Here is a 24,166-nt window from a genome sequence, read left to right on the forward strand (position 1 = left end):
CATCTCCCAGGTTCAAGTGATTCTCCTGCTTCAGCCTCCTGAGTAGCTGGGATTACAGGCGCCCACCACCATGCTCAGCTAATTTTTGTATTTTTAGTAGAAATGGGGTTTCACTATGTTGGCCAGGTTGGTCTCAAACTCTTGACCTCAGGTGATCTGCCCACCTTGGCCTCCCAAAGTGGGCAATAGATATTGAAAGAATATCCATCAGTAATTCTGGTTAGTTTTCTCTAATGTGCCTATGTTTCTCAGTGTCTTTGTACTGTCTGTAGATTAAGGTTGCTTTCGTATCTCACTGTCACCTTAGGCATCATTGTATCTCATTCCCTTGCTACATATGCACTTTTCTGTTATTGGTAGGTATCATCATCCTTGTATCATCATCCTTGATAGGGAAATCATTTCCTAGTTAACTTTGTTATGTCAAATTACTTAAAAAAAATAAACTATTGACTAGAAGGACTGCAGTGTATATGTCAGTGAAGTGATTTCATGGCATATAAGTGACTTTTTTATGACCTACATGTTCTTTATGTGTGATAGAATTAGAGAATTATATGGTCTGTTTGTCAATTATTTACCTAAATAAAATAATTTGAGGTGACTTTTGTTAAGGGTAACTATGAATAAGATTGACAAAATAGAAATAAGACCTTAAAAAACATCCATGTAAACTGAGGTGGTTCAGTAGAAATCTCCTCAACTTAAATTTGTGAACAAATGATAAGTGTTTAATTCTGAAATTTATTACTTGTGTGGAGTTGGTGAGAGTCAGGGATATATTTAGTAAATAATGAAATAAATAAATTTTTAAGAGATTGTTTTTCCTGGCTCTGAGTTAAAAAAAGAACACATTTTTCTTTAAGTAGTATCAAATGTTGTAATTAATAGTGATGTTTATAATGGTTTTGTGGTTTGTATGGAGGTTCTTCATATGGCTTTTAAAAGATAATAATTCTCAGTGAAAGCCACGGACAGAACATTACACAGTAACTTACTTTTGTTTCTACGAGAAGAAAGCTACTGAGGTCTAAAAATACAGCTTTATAAAATGATAGAATTTTGAGTATGTACTAATGAGCATTAATACTTTATCCTGTGGTATTTGAAGACCGTTTTCACCCAAGCATCTTCAAATATCAGTGTTATTTAGTCTTTGACAGGTGTTGGATAGCATTTAAAGATGGAAGTATGAGGGGGCAATCCTAGATGTAAAATCCATTCAGCAAATACTTACTGCATGCCTTGTACATATCAGGCACTGGGAATACAGTAGTGAACAAAGTGGACCAAATTGCTGCCCTTATGGAAATCAGTTTATAGAGGGAGAGACAAAAGATAAGAAGATAAGTGAGTATGATGAATGGTATGTAAGATAGAGATAAGTGCCAGGAAGGAAAATGAAAGCATGAATTTTGAGGGGATGGAGGTGACATTTTAGATAAGATAGCCAGAGAATGCCTCTCCAAGAAGGTGACTTTTGAGTGAAGACTTGAGGAAAACAAGGAAGCTAGTCACGTAGATGTCTGGAGTAAGTATTCCAGGCCTAAGGAAGAACAAGTACACAGCCCCTGAGATTGGGAATAAGCCTAGCATATTTGAGGAGCAGTGAATGTGGTATGGTGAGAGAGGAGTGAAAAGTGGGAGAGGAGAAGGAAAAGATCAGAAGGGGAACAGGATGGCAGGGGATAGTTTGTGAAGGACCTTATAGACCATTGTAAGATTAAGCTTTCATTCTGGATGAGATGGGAAGGCATGAACGAGGTGGTTTTAAAAGGATCCCTCTACTTTCTTTGTTGATAGTAGACTCTTGGGGTATGTGGTGAGGCAGAAGTAGGGAGAGCAGTTAGGAGGCAATTGTAATGATTCTGTGATAGCATTAGATCACGGTGATAGCAGTGGTAGAGGTGATGAAAAATGCTCAGATTCATATTTATTTCCAACACAGAATTGATAAGAGTGGGTTGTTGAATTGCATCTGATGTGAGAGACAGGGTTAAAGATGGGTTCTAAGGTTTTGGCTCCTGCAAAACATAGAGTTACCATTTTTTTTTTTTTCAGATGAGAATTAACTGGAGGAGCAGACCTTTTGGAGAGTGGTGGTGATAGTGGTAATAATACTGGCGATTAGGAATCTGTCTTTTAGATATGTCTAGTTTGAGATGCTTATTTAGACAGGCAGTTACTTAAAGTATCCTGTTTGCTAGTTCTAGGGAGAGGTCTAGGCTGGAGAATCTGGGAGTAGTCAGTATATAAATGGCATTTAAAGCTATCAGACTGAATTGAGTTGATGTAGAGAGTGAATATAGAACATACCTAAGTGTTAAACCCTGGAGCAGTTTTTAAAGATTAGGTAGATGAGAAAGGGACAGGGAGGTATGAAGTCCAGAAGTGATGTTCAGAAAGCTTAGTGGAGTAAGTGTTTCGAAGAGGAGGGATTACCGGTTGTGTCAAATGCTGCTTAGTGTGAAGTAAGATTAAGGCTGAGAATCTACAATGCAGTTTTAGCTAATGAGTCGTCGGTAACCTTGATCAGCAGTTTCAGTGTGATAGTGGGAACAAAAGCCTGATAAAGTGAGTTTAATAGAGAATTGGAGGTAGTAGATTGGAGACAGATTGTAGACAAGGCATTTGGGAAAAAGAGAAATGGAGCAGAGCTTTAGGAGGAAGATGAGATTTTGTAAAATGAAATACAATATACCATATTTGTATGTTGATGAAAACAATTCAGAGATAGGATTAAGGTGATGATGCAATTAAGGAGGAATTACTAGAACCCTGTCTTTGGGTAGTAACAGAGTTGGCCCTAGATAGTGCCATAAACGTACTCCCTAGTAACAGAAGAGAAGGAAGATATACTGTATTTGGGAATCGCTGTAGGTAGCTAGGTAGTGAGAGAGAGGTGAGAGCTTGTGGAAATCTGATTGCTTCTGCTTTTTAGTGAAAAAGCAGCTGATAGGATTTGAGAAGAGAAGTTATGAAATTGTCATCTAGGGGAGTAGAGATTGAATGAAATAAGGAAATTATGTACAACAAAGGCTGACTTGACATTGATCATAATTTTTTAACTGACATTGTTAATCTTTGATGAATTCATCATTCATTTCCCTACAGTCACTCATCTCCAGCTGTGTTCAGCTGATTGATTAGATACGGAAACAAAGTAGGTGGAGAGTTGGATTTAATGATGATTGGGGTTTGGCTGGAAAACTAAGATGCATTCAGAGATGGGCAAATGAATTATTCTAATAATAGACCTAGGATTTTACATTTGGTGAGCAAAAAAGTGAGAAAATGAGAGATGAGTAACAATGAAATGGTGTTGAGATCAATGAATCTTAGGTCCAGGGGAACTTGAATGTGAAATGGAAAAATAGGAGTTGGTGTCCTGAGAGAAAGATGCTTGAAATCGAGATTTTTGAGGGTTTGCTGTTTGGGGCCATTATAAGGGTCTAAGATAGGATTTCTTATGTCTGAAAGGATGGTCCATAGATTTACATTGCCTGAGTAAAGTTAAAGATCCTCTGGCCTAGACTATGCCATGGTAAGTCAGTGGTTGAAATAAGGTTGAGGACAAAATCATTAAAGAAGAGGAAATCAAAAAAATGAGAAATTGAATAATTAAAACAGTCATCACTGTGGATACTGAAATCACCAGAAATGATTACTGGACAGAAACTAGGACAGAAATAATACTGAATGGCGTGATGAATAACTTGTTAGGATATGCATGAGTGTGGTGAATGACTGGTTGAGGGTAGTAGGTTAGTACAGTCTGCTGTTCGTATTTCAAGGTACTGATTTTTAGAGATGAGAGAAGTCTGAAATCATGGTAGAGGAAACGGCCACACCACTATACAAGAGAACTAGTAAGTAGCTTCAGAGGAGATATTAAGAGTGATTTTATTTTGGGGAATTTAAGAGCTGGAGTCATTGTTTACCTCACTGTGGCGCTGTGAAACTGTTATGTGAAAATAAGGTACTTGAAGAATTGTTATTCCTCATGTATTCAACTGAATATTTATGGTTAGCTTACAAAATTTGCAGTTGTGAAGAAGAACAGAAAGTTTTGTTGAATTCGGCTACTACTTAAATAGGCATTTTTAATACTCTTTAACACCTCCTGCCTCCTCATATAATCTCAAGGCCTGTGATTACATATTGCATATTGAAGTCACTTCTTTTTTCTCTTTCATAGACATGAATGCCTTCCAACGCACTGTTGTTGATAGAATATAAAACTGTAAGGTAAAAATATCTCAGGGTTTTGCCTTTGAATATAGAATCTAACCTTTCCACCATATTTGGTATTTATTTAGCGAGAGTACTCAAGTATTTGCCACACTCTTTTTTAGTTTGTTTGTTTGAGACAGTCTTGCTCTGTTGGCCAGGCTGGAGTGCAGTGGTGTGATCTTGGCTCACTGCAACCTCCGCCTCTTGGGTTCAAGCAGTTCTCATATCTCAGCCTCCTGAGTAACTGGGATTATAGGTGCATGCCACCATGCCAGCTAATTTTTGTATTTTTAGTAGAGATGGTGTTTTACCATGTTGGCCAGACTGGTCTCGAGCTCCAGACCTCAAGCAATCCACGCGCCTCATCCTCCCAAAGTGCTGGGATTACAGGTGTGAGCCACTGCGCCGGCATTGCCACACTCTTAAGTCATTTTCAGCTTGAATTCAGGAGTCACCATGCAGGACACTGTGAACCTGTAGAATATTCTAAAACTTAGAAATAAATATTAATCCTCAGAAATTAGAAATTTCTTTTCCAAGTTTTTCATTTTCCATTTCTTGCACTATTTGTTGTTACAATCTGTGTTTACTATAATTTTTCCAAATTAAATATTAATTTTGTCTCTGTTCTACTTATTTGATTTATTCAGTCATTCCCTCCTACTTTTCAATTATTCAGCCTATTAAAAGTACAACTATTTCTTTTCTGGAAAAAATAAGCCAAAGCTAGAAATTGTTCAAGCAGGAGATTTTGTTTGTGAAATGAACGTGAACCTCACTAAAATAGCAATGTGTTACATACTGGACTGGCATGCACACAGAAAACAGCAAATTGATCTGTAAGGCACTGTTGTAGTAAAGGAGTGCAAGTTACAATCTCAGCTGAATGATAAAAGGTAATTTATATGAGAAGATTACAGGTCAGGAAATGATTTATTCCAAATGCAAATACTTGAGTGCATTGTTCAATAGAGACAAAACATTTCTGTGTAGGCTATTTCACAGACATGTGAGATTTTAATTGGTATTCTAAAGATACACTATTGGTATGAGGAAGTGTTGTGAGGAGGGCATTTTAGAGCAGATTTTAGTCTAGGGCAATTTTTTGTCCGTTACAAATCCTTCTGAGTCTTTCAGTGCCCTGTAAATTATGAAGTTAATCACTCCAACTGTTGGGAACAGGAACTATTCCAAATTCAGGTGAACTTAAAGAATTTTAATGTCTGATTCTTTGTTGTTTCATCCACATTTGTGTAGCTTCTTAAGTTAAGCACATAGGCTGGGTCGATTTTTTTTTTTTAAATAGATGGGCTCTGACTTTGTTGCCCAGGCTGGTCTTGAACACCTGGGCTCAAATGATCCTTCTCGCCTTGGCCTTCCAAAGTGCTAGAGATACTGGCGTGATCCTCCATGTCTGGCCCAGGTTGGTCAATCTTTATCTCATTGCTTAGAGAGAACCTCCTCTGGAAATCTTTCTCTCTGGGTAGCTTATTCCTCTCTGGTATTGTGTCCTGAGAACTCCAGAGTCTTAACCTCCCTGGACTTCTTTCTAGCCTTATGTCCTTGACTTACAAAGGCTCCTGAATCCCATGTGATTTCCCCCTTCTTTGCAGGATAGTTTGGAAACTCTTTAGTCAGTTAAACTGGTGTGATCAGAAAGCTTACATAATATGTCTCCCATAACCTAGTCCATTGCCCTTTGTTGCATCTTAAAAATTGTTTCATCTATTTTTTCCAGGTTTTTTGTTGTTTCAGGCAGAAACATAAATGCCAACTCTGCTAATTCATCTCACTGAAAACAGAAGTCTGCTTATGAAATTTTAGATTTTTGTTATTAAAATTTAAATAAAATGTACGTATTGGGTACCCAATAGATGTTAGCCCCAAAGCTGCAAAATACTGGTTTGTGGAAGTGTTTTGTTGGTTTATATGACAATTTAAATTGGGGGACTTTAAACATAAAAACTGGATTTGGGATTTCTTTTGATAAGTTTATACTGTAATATTTTGTTTGCATTTCAGCATTTAGCTGGAGCTGAAAAGATTCCTAGTTTAGTCAGAGCATACCCTCTCTAAATTGTTACCTTAATTTTTCCTTTTTTTTTGGAAACTCAATTTATATTGTATGGGCCAGGTACAGTGGCTCATACCCATAATCCCAGCACTTGGGAGACTGAGGTGGGAGGATTGCTTGAGGCCAGGAGTCCAAGACTAGCATGGGTAACATAGTGGGCCCCCATCTGTACAAAAAATAATTAACTGTGGTGGTACATGCGTGTAGTATTAGCTACTAGGGAGGCTGAGGTGGGAGGGTCACTTGAGTGCCAAAAGTCGAGACTGCAGTGAGCCATGATCGCACCCTTGCACTCCAGCCTAAGCATCAAAGCAAGACCCTGTCTCAAAAAAAAAAAGTATATTGTTTCTTACCCAGTAGAGTTTGAGTTTGAAATTTGTCATTGAGAAGATACGAATATTATCATCATGGTTTGTGAATGATAATTGAATTATTAGTTATTCCTGATGTTACAGTTAAGCCATTGCTGCTGTTTTTTAAATTCTTGATACCTAAATAAATAAATAAATCCCTTAGGCCGGGCGTGGTGGCACAAGCCTGTAATCCCAGCACTTTGGGAGGCCAAGGCAGGCGAATCACCTGAGGTTGAGAGTTCAAAACCAGCCTGACCAACATGAAGAAACACCATTTCTACTAATAATACAAAATTAGCTGGGCATGGTGGCGCTTGCCTGTAATCCCAGCTACTCGGGAGGCTGAGGCAGGAGAATCGCTTGAACCACAGTGGGAGCGGCAGAGGTCGCGGTGAGCCAAGATTGCGACATTGCACTCCAGCCTGGGCAACAAGAGCAAAACTCCATCTCAAAAATAATAATAATAATAAAATACATAAATTCCTTGTTTGAGATCCATGTATATAGGAAAACAGATTATATTTATTGTGTTTATAACCTATGGTAGGTTGACAGTGAAGAGAAGAGCTCAGGACAGTTAATGAAAGCATCACCTTTTTTTTTACTGAGATCTCTTATGTAAGGAAAGCATTCAGTTAGTCTTAGAATTGTCATGAAAGTTAATTTAAGGAATATTCATAGCATTGTGGTCGTCATCTTAGGTATTCTGTCTGTGAATTTCTGTTTTTAGGTATAATCTAAAAGTTCTGTAAAATAAACATTAACAATGTACGCTTCTTACGGCTGTTCTAGGTCTCTGTGTTTTTATTGTGAACTTTTATCTGATCTTTTCAAGTTTTTGTCTCGTGGTATTTTTTCCTCAATGCCAGTTAACAGTGGTTAAACAAAATAGATAAGGTTTTCCTTCTAAGTCCAGAAGTAGACATTCCAGAGTTGATGTGATCATTTAAGGATGCCAGGGCTGTTGAAAACTGGGCTGTTGTTCTCTTGGTCTTTTCCTCATGGTCAGTTACAATATAGCTCATACTGTGGTTGTCTTCCTTAGTTCAGCTCCAGGCAGGAAGGAGGAGGAAGCAGAAAAGGGCAAGAAGGCTCATGTTGTTAGGCACACAATGGGTAGGTTCAGTCACTTGGTGGGTGACAAGTCCAGTGACCACAACCAAGTAGGGTTTAACAGGGAGATTTTATTACTTGCACCAAGTAAGGAGTACACTAGGGATAGTCCCAAAGACAATGCTTCCCCAAAGGTGAACACCCGGGCTAGTTAGCTGAGTCATTGTATTAGAGGTGGAATAAAGGCAGTGCAGGCACATTTATCATGCTTTTACATACATCAGATGTGTAGAAAATGGCACATAAGCTACTTCCTGGGTGGGGATTTTAGTATGGTAGTGAGGAGAGTTTGCCAAAAGTTAATCTCCAATTTAGGCAAACTCTGTACCCAACCACTGGGCCAAGCTTCTTTCCTGAACTTCTTGAAACTACAAGAACTCAAGGTGCAACAGTTACAAAAAGTTACAACAGTTTCTTTTTCTTTTTCTTTTCAGAGGGAGTCTCCCTCTGTTTCCAGGCTGGAGTGCAGTGGTGCCATCTTGGCTCACTGCAACCCCTGCCTCCTGAGTTCAAGCGATTCTCCTGCCTCAGTCTCCCGATTAACTGGGACTACAGGCATGCACCACCATGTCCAGCTAATTTTTGTACTTTTAGTAGAGATGGGGTTTCACCTTGTTGGCCAGGATGATCTCCATCTCTGGACCTTGTGATCCACCTGCCTCGGCCTCCCAAAGTGCTGGGATTATAGGCGTGCACCACTGCGCCTGGCCACAAGTGTGGGTACTTTTTCACAGTGAATACCCAAAAACCTGGGGACCCTGAGTTACAACATCACTTTAGTTTGCCCCCCTAGTCAAGGAGCTTTCTAAAACTCACCCGAAGTCATCTCAAATATTACATCTTATTTACCAGAATTATGTCATATTATCGTTTCTGTCTTCCAGAACCTTAAAAATTTTAGGATAGTCCATTATTGCCCCTAGCAAAATCAGTGTTCTTTTGGTAAGAAAGCAGGAGTAGATGGATACTGTATTTGCAACTTGAAGTCCCTACCTCAGAAACCACCATACTTTAGGAGCCTTCTGTTATACCCATAGGTTGGCCTCCTCATTTTCCCTGTGTCCCTTCTGAAAGCATAAACTACCATATGTCATTCATATATATTTTGGTACATTAATCTTATTTTTTTTCCCTTAGCTTTTATTTTCTTAACTTCCTCATTAATTAAGTTGGTCTTTTTGAATGAGATGATTGTTGTCCCCTTCAGATGTTTTGAAGGCAGGAAAAGTGATTAATGTTTGTAAGTCAATATATGTTATAATATTTTATTGTTCATACTCTGTGATTTCCTCCTTTCACAAGCCAGTAGATATACTTGGTTATAAAGTCTATAATTCCTGAATTTGTTGGCTTTTCATCACCATCTGCACTGGTTTTATTGTTATCTAATATAGGTGTTGAGCCATTGTCACTTTTTTAAAAAAATAGTTTTGCCAGGGTCAGTGGATCACATCTATACTCCTAACACTTTGGGAAGCAAGGTGGGAGGATCGCATGAACCCAGGAGTTCGTCTTCACCAAACGAAACAAAACAAAACAAAACAAAAATTAGCCGGTATGGTGTTGCACACCTTGTAGTCCCAGCTACTTGGGACGCTGAGGTGGGAGGATCTCATGAGCCCCGGAATTCCAGGATGCAGTAACCTGTGATCATGCCACTGCTCTCCAGTAAGTGAGCTCTTGTCTCTAAAATAAATAAATTACATAGTTTGAGATACAATTTACATAGCATAACATTCAACCTTATAAAATTCATTGATTTATAATATACCACAGAGTTGTGCAACCATGACCACTATCTAATTTTAGAATAACCCCAAAGGAAACCCACTATCCATTAGCAGTCACTTCTTTTCCTCCTCCTGCCACTTCCAGCCCCTTGGCAGCCACTTATCTACTCTCTGTCTCTGTGGAAATGTCTGTTGTGAACATTCCTTATAAATGAAATCATATAATCTATGCCCTTTTGCGTCTAGCTTTCTTTCACTTAATATAATGCTCTCAAGATTTATTCATGTTGTAGCATGTTGTTAAGACAACTTCCTTATCAGATAATGATTTGCAATACTTTCTTCTATTCTGTAGCTTGTCTTTTCACTCTCTTGATTTTGATGAAGCCCAGTGTATATTTTCTTTTGTTGCTTGTGCTTTTGGTGTCACATCTAAGAAACCATTGCCCAACTCAATGTCACAAAGATATTCTTCTGTGTTTTCTTCTAGGAGTTTGGTAGTTTTGGGTCTTACATACTGGTCTCTGATTTGTTTTGAGTTAGTTTTGTATATGGTGTGAAGTAGTTTCCCAACTTTATTTTTTTGTATGTGGAAACCCAGTTGTCCCAGTACTATTTAAGAGACTCTTCTTTCCCCCATTGAGTTGTCTTGGAACCATACCAACTTTTTTTAAAAAGTGACTTTAGAAATAGTTGTGCATAAATAAGCATGATTTTTTATTCTTAATATTGAATCTGGATATTTAGAAATGGGATAGAGTTTTTAGTCCTTAGATAAGAGCTTACTTCCCTGGTTATAATGACTAGGATAGCAAGTAGCTCACAGTAGGAACTCCGAATAGGTTTGTTGAATATATATGGATGGTCTCTTGAGACGAAGTTGAGTGGGTGAATTTAAATGCTGTTGGAGCATTCAGTTAGAGATACTAAAATCATAAACATTCTTAATTGTAGTAATATAGTGCTATAATAGGCATAGTGATGAAAGAGTCTTTTTTTTGCTTTGGGATTTTTACTTTGTGCTGAGTATTCATACTTGTTTGAGATGCCAAGGTGCTGCTTTCTCAACTGGCAAATGTTTTAGAATAAGAAAGACCTTTGCTCATAACATTTTCCTTGCAGGCTACTTTAAATTTTGCCTTCAATCTGAAAGCCTATGTAACATTGTATCAACTCTTTTTATGCCTCTGTGTTGGTCATTAATGCTGTTTACCAAATAGTTTTTGTTCTCATCCTTCATGTTAGGGGCTGTGACTAACTCTGGCCAATAAGTGAGTTGTGAGAAAAACAGATGTATGAAAGAAAATTGTGCATCCTAATATTGCTGTAGTATTTAAGTTCCAGTATGAGATCTTCAGAGCTGTCTTCTTTTTTTTTCTTCCGTCCTTGGATCCTGAGGCAACATTTTGAGGTGATATTCCCCCTGAGTTAAAAAAGACCTGTCAGACTGGGCTCGGTAACTCACACCTGTAATCCCAGCCCTTTGGGAGGCTGATGTGGGCGAATCACCTGAGGTCAGAAGTTCGAGACCAGTCTGACCAACGTGAAGAAACGCTGTCTCTACTAAAAATACAAAATTAGCCAGGCGTGGTGGTGCGTGCCTGTAATCCCAGCTACTTGGGAGGTTGAGGCAGGAGAATCGCTTGAACCCGGGAGGCAGAGGTTGCGGTGAGCCGAGATTGTGCCATTACACTCCAGCCTGGGTAACAAGAGTGAAACTCCATCCCCCACCCCCCACAAAAAAAAGACCTGTCAATAAGCAATGGACAGCCTGAAGAAGGAAATTTTATTTTAAGCCACAGAGATTTTATGGTTCTTTGTGTAGCTGCATAACCTGGCTTACCTTGACTAAGTATTTTTTTCTTGTTAGATTCTGAGACTTAAATAAAAGTATTATAATAGTATAGATATTTCAGAAGTACTTAGATAAAAGTCAAAGATAAGGGAAATATAAGATACATGGTATTCAACAATTAGCATTTTTGAGTTTTAGTTTCTTGCCCTTATTGTTTCCTCCCTTTTTTTCATTGGTCTTAATTTTCTTGTATGTTTTGTTTCCATACTCTTAGCTGGTGAGGTAATCATGATCAATGGTAACTTGAATTGAAGAATGGTTTTATTCCAGTACGTGTTTCTGCTTACAGTCACTGAAAAGTTTCTCATGTATTCCAAAGTTCTGCTTCTGTGCAAATTTAGTTCCTACTACATCAAGAAAGGAATTTTAAGGATCAGAACTATAGAAAGGTTCAGTTGATGTCTTTGACCTGTTGAACACTGTTCTGACATTTCAGGTAGTGAATGTTTTGTAATGAGTGAGTCTTTTGTAATCTTTGTGAAATAATTTGTAAAATTTAGTTAATTGATCTTCTGTCAATATTAATGCAAGTTAACTTAGAGAAAAATGTTCTTTACTGGCACTGTATAATTGAAATCAGGGTTACAAAGAATATTCTTAGTACATAAACTAAGTATATACATTTACAAAGGAGAATTTCATTTTTAAAAAGTAATTGGTATAATTCCTTTACTGTGAAAAGAAAAATGTTTTCCTGTTTTTAAGGTGACTTGTTTTTTTAGTCCTGTCCTCTCATATGAATTCCTTCATTAAATCTATGTTGTTTGGTAAAGTAATTGATCAGCTGTCTTAGTAAATAAATAAATAAATGAATGAATGTACTTTTAGGGCTGAAAGTTGATTTTTAATGATAAAGTACAGTGGAGAGGAGGGCAGAGGGGGCTAAACCAAACTGTCTGGGATGCTGTGGTGGTGGTGGGCTGGCTATACAAACTGCTGCTGCTGCTGCTTCTAGGTGGCTGCCTTGCTGGTGAGGTCCTTGCCTTCTCTGTAGCTACCAGTGCCATCTCCTTTGCGTGCTCCTTGGTTTCCTTGGCTGTCTCAACAAGTGTTTTAGAAGGGGCCTCGCATTGCATCTTTGCCAAGATATATTCAAAACCCTTCATAGTCTTGATCACGTTGCTTTTGAACCGGGCAAGACCAAATTCCTGGACATCTCTGTTAACACCAAATAAGCTAGAGGAGACCCAGGCTTCCCTGCAGATTTTAGTTCAGCCACTGTTGTCAGAGTTTACACAGTGCATACATCATTTCTCCACCACCATCAGCTGGGCATGGTTGTTGTTCCAGGTGAAGGTGGTCATGGTCTGATTCTGTGGGTCCACATAGAGTCCTTCAGGATGTACACCAAGTGAACAACATTGACAGGAAACAGTTGCTTGGCCCAGTGGGGCATCCTGTTGGTCTTGGTCAGGAGTCGCCGGGACAGCAGTTTCTGGTCAGCGGTCGCTGCCTGGTGTACTGTGTCTTCTGTCAACACATGTTTGCTATAGGGGTTCGGGTACTGCTGCCAGAAGTTGGCGAACACTTGGTCCCAGGAACTCTGGAGCACGCTCTGGCCCAGGAAATACTTGACCATTGTCCCGGCCGGAGTGGTCTCAGCACCTGTGTAGCATCAGGGGTGTGGAGCCTGGGAGACACGCGGGGGCCGGAGCTTGGTGAACAACTGCCACCAGGCTCGTAGCTCGAGTCACCACTGCACCGTGCCCAAGCATCTGCTGCCGCCACCGCAATGAGTTGTCCACTGTCTTAATATATCTTAAAGACTTGTGTATAGCAAATGCTGTTATAAGTGTGGCCGGCATTACTTACATACAGAAACCACATTATAAACCATGATACTTATTTTTAACGAGGATGTCTTAAAGTTATTTTTGAATCTGTGTACTTTTAAAGGAAATAATAGAAGCAAAGGGAATATTAAAACATCTGATTGGTAGTTTTATACTTGATGATAAAGTATATTTTTAACTATGCTAAATCAGTAATGGAGGTGAAGCCAAGTACCTTACTAATTTTCTGTCTTTTTCTCTTTTGGAGAAAATATTATCTTGTACTAGATATAGATACCGAGAGTAAGACTTGTAAAACTAGTGGTGAAAAGGAAAAAAAACAACAAGAAACTTTATACAGCTTTTTCATTTTCTTTCTTGTGAAATGAGATTTTCGTAAGGATAGTAAATAACCTGTGGCTAAGATATGCATTGGGGATGACTTCATTGTCTTTTGTTTGTCTGTTTGTTTGTTTTGATACGGAGTCTCCCAGGCTGGAGTGCGATGGCGTGATCTTGGCTCACTGCAACCCCGCCTCCTAGGTTCAAGCCATTCTCCTGCCTCAGCCTCCCATGTAGCTGGGATTACAGGTGTACACCACCACACATGGTTAATTTTTGTATTTTTAGTAGAACCGGGGTTTTCACCATGTTGGCCAGGCTGGTCTCGAACTATCAACCTCAGGTGATCCACCTACCTCGGCCTCCCAAAGTGCTGGGATTACGGTGTGAGCCACTACGCCCAGCCCCTTCTTTTTAAATACACATTGTTTTTATAATAAATGGTCTCTGTCTCCTCTATGATCTCAAAAAATGTTTCATTGTATTTTTATCTTTAAATTTTATCACCTTGTATTTGTGATCTTTTAAAAAGTGATATGGGATTGTATTAGTTTGCTAGGGTTGCCATAGCAGAATATCATAGACAGGTAGCTTAAAAACAGAAATTAATTTTCTCACAGTTCTGGAGGCCACAAATTCAAGATCACGGTGCCATCAGGGTTGGTTTCTAGTGTTGGCTCTCTTCCTGGGTTGCAGAAGGCTGCTTTCTTGCCATGTCCTCACATGGCCTTCTCTATGTGTGACAGGGTAAAAGAAGCAAAGAGGAAGTGAAGCTCTGATATTTCTTCCTCTTATAGGGATGCCAGTCTTAATCAGATTTCACTTCAGGGTCTCACCCATATGACCTCATTTATTCTTAATTATCTCCTTAAAGGTCCTATCTCCAAATATAGTCAGTCACATCAGGGGTTAGGACTTCAATATATGAATTGGGGGAAAGGAGCACAGCAGTTCATAATAATAACAGAAAAAGTGCACAAAGTACAGATGTGCAACTCAGTCATTATGAAGAACACCTGTGTAACTATCCCCTAGATCAAGAACTAGAACGTTGCCAACACTCCAGAAGCTCCACAGTTTCAACTTCTCAGCCATCACAAATCTTTTCTTCTACTTAGAGATAATTGCCAACTTTATGGCAATAATTTTCTTGCTTTGCTCTATATAGTTTTGCCAGCTAAGTTTGCATCTTTTTTTTTTCTTTTTCTTTCTTTTTTTTAGACGGAGTTTCACTCTTCTTGCCCAGGCTGGAGTGCAATGGTGCAGTCTCAGCTAACTGCAACCTCCGCCTCCCGGATTTAAGCGATTCTCCTGCCTCAGCCTCCTGCGTAGCTGGGATTACAGGCGTGAGCCACCACACCCGGCTAATTTTGTATTTTTAGTAGAGACGGGGTTTCACCATGTGAGTCAGGCTGGTCTCGAACTCCTGACTTCAGGTGATACGCCTGCGTTGGCCTCCCAAAGTGCTGGGATTACAAGCGTGAGCCATCGTGCCCAGCCTAAGTTTGTATCTTATAAGCAATGTCTGTAAGATCTGCTGCAGTGTCTTTTTCACTTTTTTGTCTTGCTTGGGTTTTCTAAGTCTCACCAGTAAGCTATCAGTTTCATTAATATTTTCAAAAATGCAAATTTTGGGTTTTCGGTCTCCATTATACAATGTTTGTTTTGTACTTTGTTGATTTCTACTCTGTTCTTTATTTTCTTTCCTTTTACTTTCATAGAGTTTGTTTTGCAGTTCTCTTTCTAATTTTGTCAAGTGGATTCCTAACTCATTCTTTCCTAGCCTCCTTTATTTATTTATTTTATTTATTCATTTATTATTTTTGAGACTGGGTCTCGTTTTGTTACCGAGGCAGGTGCGAAGATGGCTCATTGCCTCCTCGGATTCCTGGGCTCAAGTGATCCTCCTGCCTCAGCCCCTGCCCCCTGCCCCCCGCCCCTACACACACACACGTAACTGGGACTAAAGGTGGGTGCCACCATGCCTGGCTAATTTTTGTATTTTATGTTGAGACAGGGTTTTGCCATGTTGTCCAGGCTGGTCTTGAACTACAAAGTTCAAGCGATCTATGCTACACCTGCCTCCACCTCCCAAACTGCTGGGATTACAAGGTGTGAGCCCCCATACCCAGCCCTTTTTTAGTCTTGAAATGGGCCTTAAAGGCCCATTTGAGCCTTTAGATTTTCCCCTTTATTCTTACACTGTGTTCACAAATTTTCGTATGTGGTACTATGTTGGCATTTAGTTTTACAGAAATACTTTAAAATTTTGTTATTGATTCTGCTGGTTTTTCTTCATGTCACCTTATTTTCTCATATACTTGTTTATCTTTGATTGTGTGCTGGTCCCTTCGTTTGAAAAATTAGTTGTAGAAATAATGTCTGGGGTGATTTTTGTGTGTGTGTGCGTGAGACAGCATCTCCTCTGTCACCCAGGCTGAAGTGCAGTGGGATGATCTTGGCTTACTGCAACCTCCGCCTCCTGGGTTCAAGTGATTCTCCTGCCTCAGCCTCTTGAGTAGCTGGGACTGCAGGCGTGCGCCACCATGCCTGGCTAATTTTTGTATTTTTAATAGGGATGGGGTTTCCTCATATTGGCCAGGCTGGTCTTGAACTTCTGACCTTGTGATCTGCCTGCCTTGGCCTCTCAGAGTGCTGGGATTACAGGCGTGAGCCACTGTGCCTGGCCTTTTTGTTTTTGTTTTCATAGAGGATTTGTATTTCTTTCATCCAGGTGCCTGGTGATAGGGATTGTCCGATTATCCTTTTCTTAGTGTGATTTGAGATTTTTGAAGCCACCTTGGTTACTCAAAGCTGGACCGCAGACCATAAAATAACTGACTTAATTCTGGGTCACCTTTGCTCCCAGGATATAGCCTTTCTGAATTCTAACTCAATCAGGGTCTTTACCTTTGTTGGACCCTGAATTTGGACTTTGTTAGATCTGTTTTGTGGAAGCTACCAAGTGTATTGCTTGGCCTTTCAACCCCAGGGCAAAAGTAGCTGACAGTGCTTTGCTTATTTCTCTCCCTTAGTTTCACACCTTTTCAGGTCTTGGCTCAGTAATTCTTGTCTGTCTGATTAGTACATGGCTTAAAACCCCCAAACTTAAAGTATATCTTACCTAGAATTTTTTTTTTTTTTTTCTCGAGACAAGAGTCTTGCTCTGTCTCCCGGGTTGGAGTGCAATGATGTGATCTTGACTTACTGCAACCTCCGCCTCCCGGGTTCAAGCAATTCTCCTGCCTCAGACTCCCGAGTAGCTGGGATTACAGGTGTCCGCCACCATGCCCTGCTAATTTTTGTATTTTTTAGTAGAGATGGGGTTTCACCACATTGGTCAGGCTGGTCTTGAACTCCTGACCTCAGGTGATTCACCCCCCTCGGCCTCCCAAAGTACTGGGGTTACAGACGGGGTCACTGCGCCTGGCCCTTATCTAGATTTTTTTTTTTTTGGAAATGGAGTCTCACTCTGTCGTCCATGTTAGAGTGCAGTGGCATGATCTCGGCTCACTGCAACCTCCGCCTCCTGGGTTCAAGTGATTCTCCTTGCCTCAGCCTTCTGAGTAGCTGGGACTATAGGCGTGTGCCACCATGCCTGGCTAATTTTTGTATTTTTAGTACAGACAGAGTTTCACTATATCGGCCAGGCTGGTCTTGAACTCCTGACCTGGTGATCCACCGCCTTGGCCTCCCAAAATGCTGGGATTACAGGTGTGAACCACCATGCCAGGCCCCTTATCTAGATTTTTAATGGTCGTGGGAATGGTGGTTCTCAAATACACAGGAAGCAGAAACCCCCACATGATATTTTAATTATTTGTTTATATGTCTGTCCTTTCAGAAGGGTGGGCTTTTAAATTTATTTTTACTATTTTTCTACTGTAAGCCTTTTATTGTTTGTAACTCAGCACATAATAATGTCTGATGCATAAGTGCATAGAAAATATTGACTGGTTTTGGCATGACTTTTAAGAAAAAATTGTGAAGGTGTACTTTCTTTTGAGCCATATAGGAAAATTGAGATTAAATCTAATTGTTTTATTTGTTGTACCTTCAGTACCAGACATAATAAATTTGGCTGTTATTGGCAGTGGAAAATCATGGGATAATTTCTGAATAACCACTTAGTGCCTCTTAAATGTGGTTAAAGAAAGATTAATTTCAAAACTGTGTGCGTGATAGATTAGATATTTTGTCAGGATGTATCTTATAAGTATCCTTGAGTATGGTAATTTTTAAAGTGTGGTCCCCAGACCAAGTATCATTGGCATTACTTGGGAATTTGTTTGAAATGCAAATTATCTGATCCTGCCTCAGATCTTCTGAATCAGAAACTGTAGTGGTATGGCTAAGCAGTCTGCTTTAAAAGCCCTCAGTTAGATTCTGATGCATATCTAAATTATTGAGCTACTGCTGTAACAAAATACAATAGAATATGATTTCGATTTAGGCCCCTTAAAAGCTAAAGGTTATTTATCTTTCTGTGATGAGAATATTTTTTGAAAATATTTAATGTAGTCTCAATGTTGATCTTTCTTTAGAATTAAATTTTAAGCCTCTATAAAGTCATTAGGTTTATTAGAGCAAAATTATGACCTGAAATGAGTTCACTGAAAAATAAAAACTTGTCTGTGTTACACAGGAAAATGATACTGGTCTAATTGTTGACAATAACTGGCTTATTCCAGTTGCCTTGCAGTATTCCTTAAGGGAGTGGATTGTTTAGGACCTAACTTTCTTAATACAAGTTTCATTAGAAGTAAATTCTCTATGTTTTCATTGTTTGGAAGGAAATATTTAACATATACAGTATGATGGAACTTCTGTAGAATATAGCATAATCACAGAGACAGTTTTATCCATCTGTTTCCTAGTCAGCTTCAACATATTTTTAAATGAGGCACAAGATTACTATGTTATGAAAATGTTAACAAGTTTTTTTAACAAGTCTTTGTGTAGTCACTTGATTATTCAGATTTTGCTCACTAATTTTATGAGGGCCATTTGGCAAAGTATTTTAATCCAGAATTTAAAATTGTTCATTTGTAGTTGGACAGGCTTATAAAAAGGGGCATATTTTAAATCTTTGTCATCACTATAGCCATAATATACTTAATAAAAGTTTGGTAGCAATTTGAGTATTTAGCTACATAGGGTGGTACTTTGAAGGAAAAAGCATTTTAAATTGAGCTTTAATTTAATTTCTGCTCTTAAAAACTCAGTATAGTAGTACGTCATCTATGTATGTGCATTGGGCGTGCTTCTTAACATATATTTAACTTCAATTGTTTGATAACCTGTTGCATTCAATTACTTGTTTAAATAATTGGGCAAGTTTCCTGAGTTGTAGACTGTGAAATATTTTTAGGATGGTTTGGGTAAAAAATTTATTCAAAGTAGGTGACATCAGTCACTTTGATCACAGAGAAATCAGTATGATCCTGTGACAAGTTTAGTTTTAACAATGTAGTTTCTTGTGTCAACTCAACTAGTAATGTGAATTAGTTGCAAAGTGATTCTGTCTTCTTAGTGACCCACTGTTAGATGTTTTCAGACTAGTAAAAAATCATAAATATTTACTGTTAAAATCATCCTTAAAATTTTGTTTGAACATGCAGCACTTTTTGCAGTGTGAAATTGAAAAATCAGTTGTTTAGTTTTTGCCAACGGAAAATTAGAGTTTTGTATACGTATTTGGTGAATACAGTAAACCGGTTAAAATTTAGCAAATAGAATTTTGTAAGCATTTTTAAAATGTGTGAATTCTGTGATGAGGGGGTAGGCTTTGCTACAATTTATTACAAAGCTAAGTTATATTTCATTACTTATGTAAAATAGTGTTATTTGTTTAGCTTCTTAAAGTGGTAGGAGAATTGTATAGTTCCATTGATTGGTTTCATGCAGTGGAAATCTGACCTTTAGCAGATGTTTGAGAAATTGCCAGCACAGCATGATCAGCCAACAAGACAGTTTTCCCCTTGTTATTTGACAGGCCTTTCATGCTTTAATAACATGCCAAAGAAATGTTTAAATGCTTTTTTAAAATAATATCACATGCTTTCTAAAATTTTAAGGATACATTGAAAAACATGGATAAAATGAGATAGATTTTTCCTACAATTATGGATTGCAATTCAGCTGACTTTTAAATGTTTATTATTGAAAAAAAAATAAACTAAGATAAATGCTGATTGTTACGTGAATTATGTTTTACTTTGAGACTTAAAATGTTTTTGGCTATGTAGTTAATTGTTATTAGAGTTTGTGTGTTATTTTTTCCATGATCATGTTTTCCTGTACAATTTAAACGTTGTAAAATTTCTCTTATCTTAGTGTTCTTGTTTGATCGCAGGTATCATCTTTGGTTGGCTTTTTTTATTTTTTAATAGAGGCTTTTTGATAGGGGTTAAATGCATCACAGAGCAGTTTCCCTACCTGGAACTTCTCGCTAAAAGCAGGATACTGCATGAATCCACTTCAAAGCCTCTTCTCTGAAGGACAGTATTTCTTTAGAGAATGAAATGGGTTCAGCTGTGTAGTTGTGGGAGTTCAGCAAAAACACTGTAAGCTCTGTTTTCTTCAACTTCATGGATTGAGCGTACAGGAAGGGGAAGGAGTTGCCTTAATGTTTAAGAATGAAGTGATGAATTGATAGTATCAGCAGTTGCCAGACTGTATCTTTTTCTGCAGGTGCTTGTTTTCTGTAGGGCATTGCAGTTGCTTTTCATTGTGTTAGGTTATGAGAAGATTTTAAGGAAAATTTAAGGAATATGATCTTACATAGTTTCATTTTACAGTTTTGTAACCATTTTGTATGTCTTAGGTTTATATACTGAATTAGTTCTTCCAGAGGATTATGATTGAAAGTTTTGGCTGTGTGTACCTATCACTTTACAAAAATAAAAATATTTTTTAAAGGTCGTGGGAGTTCTAAGAATATGCTGAATTAAAATTTAAAAATCAAACACCTATAATAAAGTTTTGCTGAATCCACATGAACTGAACTAATGGTTTGTAATACAAGTTATATTACAAGTGAGAACTAGTTTCATATTTTGATATATAAAAGTTTTAAAGGAAGCATAATTGATAATTGTTTAATATTATCGCATAATAGTCAATCTTTCATATTGGTACTTTCTGATAAGGTTTTATTAGATGGAGAAGGGTTATATAATTTAGTAAACTGGCAACTTTAAAAAATTGAATAATGACACTAAAATGTATAGGTTTAATCCTAATGAGGTATATCTGATATATAATACCTGTGATATTATATATTAATAATAGTCATTTTATATAAGGAAAAATTTTATTCTTAAGTGGGGTTTTCTAAGTAACCATATTTTTACACAAAGTCATACTGTTACATTTAGTCACTTCCAAAGTCAGTGCAGTTGTATCCTGAAGAGGATTAAGTTGCAAAGTTGGCACAGCACATAAAGCAAAAATTCACTTAAATTCAATTCACTTTTAAGGCCTTGTTGGGAATACCAACCTATTGTTTGTCAATTCATCCAAGACAACTTTTTTTTTTCCTCTAGTGTTGGAATAATTTTTTTTTTCTCGCTCTATCACCCAGGCTGGAGTGCAGTGGCCTGATCTTGGCTCACTTCCTTCTGGGCTCAAGTGATTCTCCTGTCTCAGCCACCCGAGTAGCTGGGACTACAGGCGTCCCGCCACCACACCCGGCAAGTTTTTTTGTTGTTGTTGTTATTTTTAGCAAAGAAAAATTAGGTTTCACCATGTTGGCCAGGCTGGTCTCAAACTCCTGACCTCAAGTGATTCACCCTCCTCAGCCTCCCAAAGTGTTGTTATTGCAGACATGATCCACTGTGCTTGGACCAGAATAAATTTTTAATACATATTTTGTTAGGCTGATTTTCTTGCACCTCGATTTTTCTTGTATGTCTAAATAACTGGAATCACAGTTACCTTTTGAGCACAGTGCTCACATTGTGAGAGTTGAGAAAATTATGGGGAACAAACTCTAGCCTTACGGTGATCCTGGTTAGACTTGGGATCTCTAAATTGAGATTTTAAAATCAGAATATATAACACACAGACTCAAATATACATTTTAAAGTTGAAGAGAAACTGTTACTATACTAAGAATGTTTAGTAGATTCAGTTTTCTTAGTTTTTAATACCTTTAGAAAATACACAGTATTGGCTGGGCGCGGTGACTCACACCTGTAATCCCAGCACTTTGGGAGGCTGAGGCAGGCGGATCACGAGGTCAGGACATCGAGATCATCCTGGTTAACACGGTAAAACCCGTCTCTACTAAAAATACAAAAAAATTAGCTGTTGTTGGCGTGTTGGCGGGCACCTGTAGTCCCTGCCACTCAGGAGGCTGAGGCAGGAGAATGGCATGAACCCAGGAGGCAGAGCTCGCAGTGAGCCGAGATTGTGCCGCTGCACTCCAGCCTGGGCGATAGTGCAAGACTCCATGTCAAAAAAAAAAAGAAAAAAAATACAGTATTGATAGCATACTTTTAAGAAATCCAGATGTCTTTGTAAAAGTAGGTATTTTTCATTCTTTCAGTATTTATCAGTTACTTTTCACTGTGGTTCTTTTTCACATTTAAATAGAATCAAGTAACCTTTTATCTTCTTTGGTTCATCTCGTATTTTTCAGTATTAGCAATTTTGAAATTCTCTAATTTTTACCACAAACATTTTTGACTCTCTCATTTGGTTTTTAGTCTGAATTGACAGAGAAATCCAGGGAAAAAAGTTTAAATACTTGCTGAAGTTAAAATATTTGCTTTATTTAGATTTCTTAGTATTTCTTACCAAGAGAAAAAAAAAAAAAACACTTTTTCATTATCTTATTTGTCACTTGATAGCCGTTTTTTGTCTCCTAGCTAAACAGAAGAAAAGTTACCTGCAGCATAAGAGAGCTATCAAGAGTCTTTCCCCCACCAGAAAGAAGTTTAGCAAACTATTTTACTGAATAAATCTAAGACTTCCTCCTTCCCAGTATTTGCCTACAATTTTCCTACAATATGAGATTGTCTCTTTATTTTGTAATTCCGCTTGGAAAACCTATATTAAAATCTACACATATTAAACTATAATATGTCATAAATTTTAAGAATATTATGTAACAGAGGTAAATTTATCATGAATACCATATATTTAAGGTAGCAAAACATAAAGAGAATAATAACCTCTTTTGATATTCAACAGCAGACCAGGTAAAGTCCAAACAGTTCTGTCTCATCAAAACAGTGAAGATTGCTTGTCTTTAACCTCTTTTCCTGTTATCTCTTTAAGAGATACACACATATACATATGCTTTGGTAGATGAGACCATTCTAAACTTAATAAATTGTGTTGTATATCTTTGTCTGCCTGATTAAAATAGCTTGTCTTAAGATAACGCTGAACTACTTAGTCTTTCAGTAGGAGTTTATTTAGCAACTACTTTGTGGTATTGTTTTGATATGCTCTCTTTTTGTGTTTTGGCCGTTTTCTTATTTCTTTTAATTAAATCAGTATCATCCCTCGTATATACTATTCTTCTGTGCAGTTGACACTTGAACAATGGTGGGTTTGTACTTTGAGAGTCAATTTATATGCAGATACTTTTAAATACATATATTGCAGTATATTTTAGAGATTTGCAACAATTTGAAAATGATAGATGAACTGTGTAACCTAGAAATACTTTTTAAAAATTAAGAAAATGTTAGGTATGTCATAAATGTATAAAATATATGTACATCTTAGTTTTATCATTTGCTACCATAAAATATACACAAATCTATTTAAAAAGTTAAAATATCAGAACTTTACCCATACAGAGATGTGACATGGCACTATTTACAGTAGAGAGAAATAAAAACAAACTTAAAGATGCAGTGTTAACTCATAACTGCATAAAATTAACTTTAGTATATGCTGTGGTAATTTTTTAGCTACTTCTTGTTTTTACTCTGGTGAACCCAAATGTTGCAAGTGTCTGCTTAAAACTCAGTGTGATGCTAACATCACCATGTGAGTAGTTCACCTCTCCACTAAATAGTATATTGCAGTAAGAAATGATCTCTCACAGACCTTGCATAATTTTTAATGGTGTTTAGTGCAATCTTGCAAACTTCAATACCATGAGACAGAAATTTAGGGATCGATAAGTACATTATACTGTAAATGTATTTTCTCTTGCTCATAATAACTTTTCCTTTTCTCTAGCTTACTTTATTGTAAGAATACAGTATATAATAGACATACAAAATATTTGTTAATTGACAATTTATGTCATTGTTTAGACTTCCAGTCAACAGTAGGCTATTACCAGTTAATTTTATGGGGAGTCAAAAATTATACTCAACTTTTCGACTGGGCAGGATGTCCTCAGTCCCAACCCTTGAATTGTTCCAGGGTCAATTATACATAGCTCTTAGTGTTTTTGAAAAACACATTTTTGGCTGGGCATGGTGGTTCAAGCCTATAATCCCAGCACTTTGGGAGGCTGAGGTAGGCAAATAGCTGGAGCTCAGGAATTCTCAGGAGTTCAGGAGCGGTCTGGGCAACAAGGCCAAGATCTTCTATTTAAAAAATAAAAATCGGGCCGGGCGCAGTGGCTTATGCCTGTAATCCCAACACTTTGGGAGGCCAAGGCAGGTGGATCACGAGGTCAGGAGATCGAGGCCATAGTGGCTAACACGGTGAAACCTTGTGTC

The 24,166-nt window shown here is 37.9% G+C and overlaps 1 protein-coding gene, 1 long non-coding RNA gene and 1 pseudogene across 2 annotated transcripts in view; 1 reads left to right on the plus strand and 2 right to left on the minus strand.

Moving 5' to 3' along the window:
* The window catches only part of JMJD1C (jumonji domain containing 1C), a 310,806-nt gene that overhangs the window by 25,955 nt on the left and 260,685 nt on the right, over nucleotides 1–24,166 (plus strand). The window lies entirely within an intron of this gene.
* LOC105555644 lies at nucleotides 9,116–9,651 on the minus strand. The gene is made up of 2 exons (XR_001004273.1): nucleotides 9,605–9,651; nucleotides 9,116–9,459 (listed from the first exon to the last, which is right to left on the minus strand). It is a non-coding gene; the product is annotated as an uncharacterized LOC105555644 (long non-coding RNA).
* On the minus strand, nucleotides 12,283–12,937 carry LOC105555643 (annotated as a pseudogene).

This window comes from Mandrillus leucophaeus, unplaced genomic scaffold, assembly GCF_000951045.1.
Source record: "Mandrillus leucophaeus isolate KB7577 unplaced genomic scaffold, Mleu.le_1.0 Scaffold694, whole genome shotgun sequence".
Classification (NCBI taxonomy): domain Eukaryota; kingdom Metazoa; phylum Chordata; class Mammalia; order Primates; family Cercopithecidae; genus Mandrillus; species Mandrillus leucophaeus.